Genomic DNA, 14,137 nt, shown 5'->3' on the forward strand with positions numbered 1-14,137 from the left:
TTTAAATGTCCCATCTGGGTGCAGATGGCTCTCTCTACCACAAATCTATTAAAATTGGCCTGAATTACCTCGTTTTTGAAAAGAGCCAAGTCTATGATAGTTGATAAAACATAATCTTGTTATTGCTGTATACAATGTTCTCTTGATTCTACTCAATTCACTTAGCATTGATTCTTTTAAATCTTTCCAGGCCTCTCTAAAATCATCCTGATAATCATTTCTTATAGAACAATAATATTCCATTATATTCAAATGCAACTTATTCAGTCATTCCCCAGCTGATGAGCATCCACTCAGTTTCCAGTTCTTTGCCACTAAGCCCAACTTTAACACAGAGTTCAAAGTTTAAAAAAAAAAAATAAGGCTGGGAAAACTAACAAACAAAGACAACAAAAGAATCTGACCATAAAAATCTAGTATGGTGACAGGGAAGATCAAGGTCTAAATTCAGAAAACAATAATGTGAAAACAGCCTTAAAAAAAAAAAAAAGTAAATTGGACCCAAATTCTACAAGAATTCCTAGAAGAGTTAAAGAAAAATATAAGAATAGTCAAGAAAAAAAATGAGAAAGGAAAAGAGAGTGCTGCAAGAAAATTATGAAGAGAGAATTAACAGATTAGTAAAAGAGATACAAAAAAAATACTGAAGAAAATAATTTTAAAAATTTAATTGGCCAAATGGTAAAAGAATCCTTGGGAAAGAAAAAATTGGCTACTTCAGTAATTGTCTTCTCTTTGCTCCCTTTTAATTTGGTTCTTTCTCCATGTGGGTGAATTTCCAATCCTTCCTCCTTACCTCTCTTTTCTCCACATGCACACTCCTAAGCATTCTGCTATAATAGTAAAGATCTAAGGAGGCAGTGAGGAATCTTGGCAAGGGTACTGAATTTAGCATCTTTCAGGTTTGAGGCATTTACTAATGTAAGTGTGTGTAGTATAGTTTATATCTTTCAGCCTCAGCTTCCTGGGAATTATACAAATTGTTCTTTCACAGGATTATTATGAGAAAGGTGTTTTGTTCTTTAAAGGCTTGGTTCTTTAAAATCTAAGCTATATGTATGTATGAATTTTTTTAGTGGTAAACTCAAAATTTTGCAATCCCCTTTTCCTTCTCCCTCCCTTAAATCTGGTAGTTAGGGACTAGGAATGACTACTTAGCCCTGACCATTTTACAGATGGGGAAAGTGAGATACTTGGTAATAAAAGAAAATTATTTTAGAATATTTAGGAAGCTCCAAATCACTATTGATCAGAGAAATGTAAATTAAGGCAACTCTGAGATACCACTACACACCTGTCAGATTGGTTAAGATGACAGGAAAAGATAATGATGAATGTTGGAGGGGATGTGAGAAAACTGGAACACTGATACATTGTTGGTGGAATTGTGAACAAATCCAACCATTCTGGAGAACAGTTTGGAACTATGCTCAAAAAGTTATCAAACTGTGAATACCCTTTGATCCAGCAGTGTTACTACTGGGCTTATATCCCAAAGAGATCTTAAAGGAGGGAAAGGATCTCACATGTGCAACAAATTTGTTCTTATCTGCTTTTCACATACTTGGAGTAGAAATCCTCTTATAGTAGAAGGAAACTGGAAACTGAATGGATGCCCATCAATTGGATAATATTATGGAATATTATTGTTCTATAAGAAACGACTAACAAGATGATTTCAGAGTTGAATTGATGGTGTTATACATGAATTGATGTTAAGCGAAATGAGCAGAACCAGGAGATCATACACGGCAACAAGACGACTATATGATGATCAATTCTGATGCACATGGCTCTCTTCAACAATGAAATGATTCAAACCAGGTCCAATTGTTTAGTGATGAAGAGAGCCATATACACCCAGAGAGAGGATTGTAGGAACTGAGTGTGGACCACAACATAGCATTTTTACTTTTTGTTGATGTTTGCTTACATTTTGTTTTCTTAGGTTTTTTCCCTTCTTGATCTGATTTTTCTTGTGCAGCAAGATAATTATAAATATGTATACATATATTAGATTTAACATATATTTTAACATATTTAACATATTGGATTTAACATAACCTGCCATCTAGGGAAGGAGTGGGGGGAAGGAGATAAAAATTTGGAACAGAAAGTTTTACAAGGGTCAGTGTTGAAAAATTACCCTTGCATATGTTTTGTAAATAAAAATCTTTAAATAATTTTTAAAAATAGAATATTTAGGAAGGCAGTGATATGAAAACTCAAGACAAAAAAAAGTGGGACTTTAGGGGTGGTATATCCATTCTTCTGAAGACTTTATTACTAATAAGTAATTTCATTCTTAGAGTAACATGCTCTTAGTACTCACTTTTTTACTTTCTACGATGTCCACTAGTCAGTTGGATTCCTACAGGAATGATTGTTATTTCTAAGTTTACAGGAGTAAACCTGTGGGAAGCTAATTTCTTAAATGCTAGTTTATGAACCTTACTGGTATACTTTCCTTTAGCAATCATTTAGCAAGTGGAATCAATTCTTTTGTGAAGCCATTTACTGAAAAACTATAGCAAGAACAGAAGTTATAAACATGACCCCTAACACTAGGCATATACTCTCCTTGAACTATGCCCATAATTCAGGAGTGAGTCTGGGTGGTATTATGGATTCTTCACTTGGAGTGTTACTATGTTCTTTTCAACTAGAGTCCTATAAAAACTTTTTATCTAAGATAATTGCTCATTAATTCAGGACCTGGGGAAGCCTCTATCCTTTGATGTTCCTAGGGTCTCAATTCTAAGATTTGTCATCTATAGGCAGGAGTTGGAAGTCTTGCCTCTCCTACTTCCAAATTCTTTTTGATTCAAAATATTCTTCCTTCCATAGACTACTTCATATTGCCTTATGGTTTCTATTCACTTTCACTTCCCATATTTCTTTGGGAATCTTAATGCAGATGTGTGGCTAGAGACAAAGATGAATGCAGTCTCTTGATAAGCAATTAAGATATTCACTGCCTTCCCAGAGTGAAGAATGCCTGTTTTATAGTTTAAGATTTCTCTAATTTTCTTCCATCCCCAGAAGATCTTTAGCTTTTGATGAAGGTTGAGTGATCTCCATGGAATTCCACCGGAATCTCCAAATGTCAGTTTGAAGAAGCTTTAGATTTCATCTGATTCAGTTCCCTCATCTCACAGATAAAAAAAAAAAAAACAAAAACTGAGGCATAGAGTTTTTCCTTGTCACAAAGGTACCATAGAATTTAAACACAAGCTTTCTGACTCCAATTCTAGGTCCCCTTCTTATATTGCCTTTTCCTATCCCATTTAACTAATCCTACACCTTTTACAGATGAGGAAACAGACATACCAAAGTTAAATGACAGTCAAGATTGTAACAATTTCTCCTCTCCTCCATGGACTTAGCTCTTCTTGGATCCTACCTCAGTTATGTACTTTTAATACTCCAGTAACTTTTATTCTTATGAACCTTTATTCTCATATTCATATGAGGGAATATGGGTATTCCCTCCAGTGTGTCTAAGCTACACATCTATGCTTGCTTATGCTTCTCCTAGAGGCAGCATTGTATAGTGGAAAGAGTGGTGGCTTTGGATATAGAATCTCTGAGTTCAGAACCTGTGACTAACACCTTTTCAACCCTTTTTTGAGTGTTTTGAGCTTCATCTTGGCAAATGAAAGAGTTGGACTAGATGATCTCCAATAACTCTTCCAATTTTTAATTTATTGTTCTATGATGTACCCAGAAGATGTCCAGTATTCCATCTAATATGCTCCATTATAATGCTAATAAATGCGAGGTACAATTTGTATGTTGATGCCTTTAGAAGTTCCTGAAATATTATTTTTGTATGTTTCTAGTGACAACTAGCATTTATGCAGAATTTTAAGGTTAACAAAATGTACAGTTATTTCATTTTATCCTCACAACAATCCTGTGAGATAGCTAATATTATTCCCTTTTTATAGATGAATAAACTAAGACAGACAGCTGTTTCTAATTTTTATTCCTTCATTTTCCTTGTTCTTTTGAAGAAATCAGAAATCCCTTGAGAGCCTTTATAGATGCACTAACAGAAATGTTCACTACTTTGTTCCCGAGCATGATACTCCTACAACGTCTATCACAACTCTGCACAAGAAAGGTGCTGCTTTTAAGATTTGTTGATTCAATTGTTTCTCCTTTATTTTCAAAGTCTACCAATAGCATCACAGAGCAATGTCTTGACTTGCTCGTGAATTGATTTCAGTAAAGCAAAATTGTACAAAGTCATTAAAAGTCAACATCAGGACCAAAGTCAAAATGATTGGCAATATCTCAAGAAGCATTTGGAATCTTTGGTGTCTGACCAAGCTCTAAGCACTTCAGAGTTTCTGCTTCAGAGGAGTTGTGACAATTTTGTTCTTATCTGCTTTTCACATGCTTGGAGTAGAAATCCCCCTAACTCACCAGAAATTCTGTCAGTTAGCTACTTTCAACCTAATTTAGCTCATTTGCTGAAATGGTATTTGCTGAGAGAGTGTAGTGCTGGTCATGCTACAGCTTCTTGGAGCCTTAATACAGCAGCACTAGGTTGCTTCCAAGAGAAGTAATTAATTTTCTGTTATCTATTCATGCTCATCATTTTGTATTGTTTTTTGATGTGTGAGCAATTACATATACCTCTCTCTTAACTTCTGGCCAGAGTTAGGAGCTCTATGTGGCTCCATTTTCACTCTTTTCATTCATTCTTCACCCTTCAGAGTCTAGCATACAGTTCTGTCACCTCAATTGTAACTATTCTCTCCAAAATTACCTTTAATCTTTTCTGCCTATTTCTTTCCTTTTATTTATTTTAAACATTTTAGTGATAACTTTCATTTATATCATGATAACTTCTGCATTTATCCTTTCCCCCTCTACCTAAAAAGCTCTCCCTTGTAACAAAGAAAAGTGAGAGGGGAAAAACCAGTTGAGTAAAACTAACCATATCAACTAGATCTGACTATGTAATATTCTGTACCTGTAATCCCATTTCTATGAAGGAGATAGATTCAATTTTTTCTCATTTTTTCTTTGGCAATAAGCTTGTTCATGATGATTAAATATCATTTAATCCCTGCTCCCTCTCTTTTTTGTTGTTGTTCTGTTTATAGTGTTGAAATCATTCTGAGGCATCAGTTCACAAAAGTCTTTTCATGTTTCTCTGATTTCTTTATGTTCATTATTTTTTAATGGTAAAGTATGAAGAAATAGAATCTAAGAATCTCAAACTCTTAAATTTGAAAAATTCAGAAAGGTCTAAATATTTAGCTTAATTTACTAGATTTCTAAAAGCTATTTTATTTATTATTTATATCTTTTATTTTAATATATTTTAATATTTTACATTGCTTTGTATAGTATTATAAAATAACAATTATAGAATGCTACACATTATGTATTCATAATTTTCCTTATATACTTACATAGTATCATTACATATTATTTTGTATATTTTTAAAGGAATGTTATCATTAATAGTTGTAGTAATAATAATAGTAGTGGGGAGCATTCAAACAATGTTTTTAGTTTTGTAAATTGCTTTACATGCTATCTCATTTAATCCTCACACCAACCCTGTGAAGTAAATGCCATTAGGTCCCCATTTTAAAGATGAGGAAACCAAGACTGAGAGGTTTAAGTGACATCTCCAGGGTCATATAGTTAAGAAGGCTTGACAACAGAATTTGAATCTAAGTCTCATATACAGTATAGCACACAATCCATTGTGCTACCTCACTGCAAAACCAAATGATTTTTTAATAATCGTGGACAAGTCTCTATGCCAATGTTTTCATATTTTGCAGAGCATCAAAAGATATTAATAATTTTGTTAAATGACCACAGGAAATTAAGCCTGTTCTTCTAATTGTTCGATCCACCACACTCCAAAGGATTCAGGATTTTAAATGCTTTCTACCTCTAGATAGAGAACTTAAGTCTCAGAGTAAGGATTAAAGCATAATTTTTTTTTCCTTTTAAAATTTCTCTTTTTGGGAGGGGGAAGGGAGAAGATGTGGCTAATGTTTCTCATGACTTCACATGTATAATGGTTATCATATTTCTTGCCTTCTCTCTCAATGGATGGGGGAGAAGGTACAGAGAAAGAATTTGTAATTGAATATAAAAATAAAATTCTAAAAATTTTAAAACATAAAACCAAAAAGTATATTATTGATGGTATCTTTGTGATTAGCAATACCTTAATAACTTAATAATAATTGTATGTAACTGATACTCATGATCCAAACTATAGTAACTTACTTGTTTTCCATTTATATAAACATTCTTTTAATAATTTAAAACTTTAAGACAAATGTAGTATTAGAGAATTTCTAAAACTTTCTAGGTTTCCACAAGGGTATATAAGATCCAGACTTTATCAAACTAGGATTTGTGGCTAATCAAAAATAATCTGACAGACACCAATCTTTGAGTAGTTACTTATAAAGTAAAGAATCTATGCTTGTAATAAATCTGAATATTAAACATAATATTGAGTTTTTAATTTACTTTCACAGGACTTAAATCTAGATCTAACATCAAGGCACCTTTATGTTAACAGTGAGGAAACTAAAACTCTGTAATTAAATTGCCTTAAAATCATAGAGATTAAGTATCAGGGAGGATTTGAATCTGGAATGCAGTGAGTAAAATGCTGGAGCTAAAGTCAGAAACTCTTGTGAATTCAAATCTAGAGCCAGACATTTACTAGTTGTATGATTCTGGGCAAGTCTCTTAACCCTGTTAGCCTCAGTTCCTCATCTATAAAATGAGCTGGAGAAGGAAATGGTAAAGCATTCCACTATCTTTGCCAAAAAAAAAAAACAACACAAAAACCCAGAGCTGGTCACTACTGAAAACTACTCAATATCATCATTTTCCTCCTTCGGATCTTATTTCCTGGATCTTCATCTAGGTTACACCTGCTAACAATGGATTCCCTACTTGGTAAACTCATCAATTCCCAGGGATTCAATTATCATGTCATGCTGATGATTCTCAAATCTACTTATCTAGCTCACATTTCTATACTGAACACTGTTCTTCAGTGTCTATCTGATGGACATGTGCAATCAATCTTTTAAACTCAGCATATCTGAAACCAAACAAAAAAATTACCCATGCATATGTACTGTCAATAAAATTATTAAAAACTCTGTTTTTTCCCCCTATGGTAATTGGGGTTATTTGTCCAGGATCATTCAGCTAATAAGTGAGGTCACATTTGAATTCAGTTCTTCTTGACTCCACAGCCAGTGCTCTATCCATAGTGCCACTTAGCTGCTCCTTATTTTATCTTTGTAACATATTGCACATATGCCTTCATCTTTCCTCTGACATTGCTCCTAATCTCATGCTTGGATTGTTGCAATAGTTTGCTAGTAAGTCTACCTTCCTCAAGCTCTTCACCATCTGTCAAAGAGATCCTAAAATATAGTTTTGACCATAATTTTCACCCACTTACTCAATTCCAGTGATTCCTTTTCATCTCCAGTATTATATATATATATATATATACACATATATTTTTATATATATAATTACATAAATATCTATTTATTTATATTCTATTTAACATTTAAACCCTTTGACAAACTAGTCTCTAAGAACAACAAAGAATTGGATTTGTAAGAAAGTCTAGATTAAACACACATTTTGGGCTATGTGAAATTGTTTCCAGCTGCCTGGGAATATTAAAAAGCATATACACACATCCACATCCCCACCTAGCCTAAAGATCCATATAGTTCCATTCTGGAACTAATTCTATTTTTAATCATCAGCATTATCATAGTCAACATCAGGGTCACTTTGTTTTCCCTATGGGCAAGAGCAATAGCTGTCCTGAGTTCTCTGTAGAAGCTGAGGATCAGTATTTTTTTTTTTTTTTAAAGAGCAGATGGCTTTCTTCCAAGCTCTGTCAACTGCTATTTTGGATGTACAAATCCTGCCCTTGATCAGTCTTCTGGATTATAGTGTTCTAATAATTGTTCCCAACACACACAGAAAGTACTTTGGCAATCTATTTCACTAATAATTAATTACAAGATATTCTGGGAATATTTTCAAAGACTAGTTGACCCAAAACTCAGCCATGCTCAACTTGATTAAAATGACTTTTAATTCTTTATTACTATAAAAATTGAAAAAGGATGGGCTTCAAATCCTTAATTGAAATGTGTCTTAAGGTAATGGCTCCCATAGTGTTTCTTTAATCATAGCACACATTCTCTCTATTTCCAATGAATGGTCTTTAAGATCCCTTCCAGTTCTAAATCTATGACTATGTTATTGGTAATTTTATTGTCTTGCAAGATTAAAATCAGTCTTGATAGTCACATTGATGAGGTGAAGTCTAGTTTTTAGGGCTCCTGGTATGGGAACCAAAAATATGAGCTTTAGGTTTGGGGGTTCCCTTTAGTAGGGAACCAAATGATAAGGTTTAGATTTAGGGAACCAAAATGAGATTAGAATTTCTGGTGGTCAGGGAGTTAAATGATAAGGTCTAGTGGCAGGTTTGGGATTCAGGGAACCAAATAGAAAGGTTTGGCTCCTCTGCACCCCCTCGGGATTTGGTGCAAGGATAGGGAGTTTTGGGGAACCTCCTTCTGGCAGTAAAGGAATTCTCTGTAAAGGAATTTACAAACCCCAAAACCTGGTTTGATAAAAGAGGTTTATTATAGGGATTGGGAAGTAAGGTTAGCAATCCTGACAGAGAGGCATAAAACCTCATTAGGGAAATAGGTGAGGATAAAGAGAGGATAACACTGGAAAAGAATATTATCCAGTGGGCAGAGGCTCCTTGGCATAGCATAGCATAGCCTAGCATGGTATAGCATGGCATGTTTAGAAGTTGGCTCATCTACAAGCTGGGTTTCAGCTTGAGCTGGAATTTGAATAGAATGGGTTTATTTAATTGAACAGAGTTGGAATTCTTTTTCTAAGGACTAGAACCAACCCTACCTAGATAACAGAATGAAACTGTCTTATTTCCTCTGGCAGGGTCTTTCACTGAGGCAGAATTGAAGGAGATTTATCCTTCAATGATTTTTAGAGTTTCAGGGTCCCCTCTTCAACATCTCATCAGTACTGTTGGCCCCTTTGAATGAAGAGGCGAGCAAAGCCACAAACTCCAAAAATACATTTTAAGGAGAGGATCCAACACAGTCTTTCCCCCATTATCCATCAGCTACACTGCTTTTGTATTTCTTTGGATTTGTCCATCATGCCCCCTTACTGGAACTTTCTCCTGCCCATGAGGCAGGTGAGAGAGACAAAGAGGAGGGAGGGAGAGAGACAAATAGAGAAACAGAGAAAGAGACAGATACAGACAGACACACAGAGAGAAACAGAGACAGAGAAACAGAGGGAATTAATGTCATTTGCAAGGACTTTGTTTAGGGAAATGTGTTAAATGATGGGATGAACTCAAATCAACAGGAAACTCAAACTGTCAAGGTACCAGGCAATTAAGTAAGTAAGCAGCTCCTAAAAAGGGCTTTGTAATGGTACCTGGGGGAGGAGAAAACTCTATTTCTATATACTTTTGTCAGGTGCAAGTTCTTCAAATCACAATAGAGCTAGTCAGCAAGGTTTGTATGGCAATAGTCCTAATTCAATAATCCTGGAGCACTCAGACACTGGCAAACTAATCAATCCCACATAACAAAAGATGAGAAAAGAAAAGAAGAAAAAAAAAAAAAAGGAAACTAGCCAACTCACATTATTGATATTCACTTTTCTCTTCCACTAGCCAACCTTAAGATACCCACCATGATGTGACCATGGATGATATTTGCATAATGTCTATCATGTCATCTATTTCCTGGTTTGTTCACTCTGGAACCAGGCCTGCCCCACTTTCCAAATGACATGGAGTCCATGTCTGTAGGGGTGGATGGATTTGAGGATGCTCTTCACTTTCTCCCAGTGTCTGCTACTTTGCTTTGGAGACAAGTCCAAATGTCCATCTTTAGAGTCAAAAATCTGATAATGATAGGATGCAGGTCCTAGAAGAACAAGATAAAGCATCCTTGTAATGCTGGAAGAACTGAGGCAAGATAGAGATTAGAGAGTTTTTAATAATTTATTTGAAAGGGAGAGATTGTGCTGGGTGTATGCTGCCCCCAGGGCTGATTTCCAAAGCATCCAGCAACTAATGTGTGCTTCTCATGAAGTATATATATACATGTGGCTCAGCTACAGGGGTAGACTGAGGCACGGGAGAAGTCAGAGCACTGAGAGCGGGAACAGACTATCAATCCGGTTCTGACAAGGTAGGGAGTAGGACCATAAATTCTTTTTTTTTTTTTTTTTAATTGTACAATTAGCTTGTGAAGGAAATCAAAAATGCAGGTGGGCATAAATATAGGGATTGGGAATTCAATGTAATGGTTTTTAGTCATCTCCCAGAGTTCTTTCTCTGGGCATAGCTGGTTCAGTTCATTACTGCTCCATTGGAAATGATTTGGTTCATCTCATTGTTGAAGAGGACCACGTCCATCAGAACTGGTCATCATATAGTATTGTTGTTGAAGTATATAATGATCTCCTGGTCCTGCTCGTTTCACTCAGCATCAGTTCGTGTAAGTCTCTCCAGGCCTTTCTGAAATCATCCTGTTGGTCATTTCTTACAGAACAATAATATTCCATAATATTCACATACCACAATTTATTCAGCCATTCTCCAACTGATGGGCATCCATTCAGTTTCCAATTTCTGGCCACTACAAAGAGGGCTGCCACAAACATCTGTGCACATGCAGGTCCCTTTCCCTTCTTTATGATCTCTTTGGGATATAAGCCCAGTAGTAACATTGCTGGAACAAAGGGTATGCAGAGTTTGATAACTTTTTGAGCATAGTTCCAAACTGCTTTCCAGAATGGTTGGATTCATTCACAACTCCACCAACAATGCATCAATGTCCCAGTTTTCCCGCATCCCCTCCAACAATCATCATTATTTTTTCCTGTCATCTTAGCCAATCTGACAGGTGTGTAGTGGACCATAAATTCTTCATGATGATTTAGGAGGAGCTAGGAGCCAGTAAGTCTGAACTCCCCCTTATCTTGAGTTTACACATTGACACTTTATAACCTTAGATAAGTAGCTCTGAGTTATATCAGTCTTAATGAACCAGAGGGAGGTTTGGAACTAAGGGGATTGAGGCAGAACAATTCAGGGAAACTGAGGCAGAACAGTTTAGGGAAACTGAGGCAGGACCATTATGGAAACTGAAGTAGGACAATTAGGGAAACTAAGGCAAGACAATAAAAAGGAACTGTGGCACAGCATCTTAGCTGTTGGGTAAGAAAAGCCTGAATGAATTCCATCCTCTTGCCAGACTCAGAAATAGGTGGGAATTATTCCTACAGAAAGGAACACAATTTGTGGGATCAAGTTAGAATGATCTGACCTCAAGTAGAGTTCAAAAAGCCATCCTTCAAACTTCTTTTTTGCCCAAATGAACAAATCTCTACTTTTTGAAGTTCTGTGGCATTTCTCCAGGAAATTCTCTAAGGCTTTCTGATTTATTGGGCCTCATCCATACCTAGATTCAAACTCAAGAAATATTATTAGTTATTGTCCCCCCCAAAATTTTCTTTTAAATAGCGCAATCCCATATTAGAGGTTAGTTAAAAAAGAAAAAAAACTTACAAATCATTGTGCCTAAAACTATGTCAGGGCTGATATGGTAAAAAGTAGTCAACAATGAGACCATGATACACTTAATAATTTGCTGAATGATTTTAAAATAACCATTTTCCAAGAATTTGCAGTTAACCAGAAACCTAGCAAATTTCTCTTAGGAATTCCTTGTATAACTAAGCAGTAAAACTGCTTATATTAAATATATACTTAAGTATATAAGAGATTTTTAGCATTACACAAATGATTTTACTCTTAAAACAACTACCACAGACTTGAAAAACTAAAAAAAAGACACAACTATTCAGTTATAAACACCTTGTAAACATAGGCTGAAGATGGATTTTAATAGTGTGCCAAAGTCCCTTTTTTCAGGTGGGTAGCTTGGTGGAAGGCTAGTGCTAACTTCCATGTAATAGATAGAGGAATGAGAAGTAGTGCCATTGGGGAAATGTTTCAAGTTAAAGAAATTTCATCTAACCAACAGGATGGGACCAAAGAAGGACTGAGCATGAGTGGGATTCTTTCCCCTTCCCCAATAATCAGTAAAGTGGGGGAAGGGCTCGGGCCAATCAAAGGAGCAGCCACATCCAAGGAGAGAAGAGTGGACTACACCCTTATGTACAATTATGCCAAGTGTTCTAAAATAAAACTATGATATAGTTTTTAATCCTGAATTTCAGATTACAACAAAAAGTCCTTTAAAATTTTTTTTTGAAATGATAGCCAAACTGTTATCTGTATATTCGTTCTTGCATGGGAATTTCATATCACATACTAAAATCATTTCTTAGAGCTGATGACCTTGCTAGAAAGTATAGTTCTGTGAGTTTTTTCTTCACCAGTGGAAGATGGGAATGGGGAAGAACTAACTGATCCAAAAACAAAATCTCAAGTTTTTTACTGTGCTATACACAGTAGTTATATAAATTTTAGGTTTTAAAATGAATTTCAGCTAACTCAAGCTTCTAAAATTCAGAACATAGATGATATCTAAATAATTTTGAGTAAAAACTTCACAAAACAAAACTTGTATGCAGCAAGGCTGACAGAATTTTTAAAACAGACCATAAAATTTTTACAAATTGTACAACATACAATTTAGAAAGCAACATGGCACCTTAAAGATATTTCATCTAATTAGGAGATACAAACATATGACCTCTTTAAGTAAGTTACAACAACTCTACTACTGGAGTACCCAGTTTTTTTAGCTTTAGAATTAAGTCAAATTTAGATTTAAATCTCCAATAGTAATTTACCAATAGTAATGTTGAGGTCTAGAGGTCTAGATTTGAGGTACCTAAATGAAATTAGGATTTAGTTGAGGTCTAGTGGCAGGTTTGGGGTACAGGAAGTCAAAAAGAGCTCCCCTGGCAACCCCCCTGGATTCAGGGCAAGGATACGGCAGTAAATGGAGTCTAGTAGTGGCGCGAGTCCCCAATAAAAGCATTTATTGGTCCGAGAGCTAGATTGATAAAAGAGGTTTATTATTGGGTTAGCAAGGTTAAAGTATAGGTGAAGATAGAGATAAGGAGGGCACCGGACAGAGGGTCCGATGGACAGAGGGTCCCCACATGGCTAGTATGTTTGGAATCTCTGCAAAGAAGGGTTCCCAGCATGGCCCTTTTATAATAGGAAACTTAGCTCGAGGGGCTTTTGGGTGTAGCCCCAAAGTTGGCTCAAATGCGGATGGGGCTGGGACAGGTCCGGATATTCTACTGTAATTCAAAGGGACCAGGATTTGTGAGTTAAAGGGTAATTTACATTATTAACTACGAGGAGGTAGGAATCTAGAAAGGAATCTTTCCCACATCAGTAATACTTCAATATTACAGATTAATGCACCCATATTTTTAAGATCTTATACCCCAAACAAACAAGTTCATGTACTTGTTAATAGCAATTATTTAATATAATTCTCAATTTCAGAATCAGAATTCTATTATAAACACAGACAGCCCCAAAATTTAAAGATGGCAGAAAACTGTCCTTCCAAGTTATAATAATTTTCTTCTATTTTGCCATTCAACTCTTCTGCAGTTATGGTTGAAGGTGATAGAGTGCAGCTTCTAAGGGAGATATAGAAGCAACCTTAAGGCCACCTGTCCTTGAGAGTGTTGTAGTTCCACAAACAATGCTGGTGTCAGATAACAATCTGTTGGTCAGTAATAACAAAGTTTCTGAGATAATAATTGAAGTCCATACCAAACCACTCTTCAACTCCATCTCTAAGATCACTCCTCAATTCTATCTCTAAGCCATAAAAGTAGCATATCAGTTATTTGAACCTGATCTTTGTTGCTCTTTCTTATAAAATTATCTTCTTGCTTCTGGTTCTTTGCTAAATTCCTTTGGAACTTAGCCCTCTTCAAATAGCATTACAATTATAATAAACTTTGCCTCTTGACTTCCTGGAAGTAAGTATGAGCCTGAAAATTCTTTGAGATATCTCATGATACTGGTCTGGAATCCCAACCT

Source organism: Sarcophilus harrisii, chromosome 1 (genome assembly GCF_902635505.1).
Source record: "Sarcophilus harrisii chromosome 1, mSarHar1.11, whole genome shotgun sequence".
In the NCBI taxonomy this organism is placed as follows: Eukaryota; Metazoa; Chordata; class Mammalia; order Dasyuromorphia; family Dasyuridae; genus Sarcophilus; species Sarcophilus harrisii.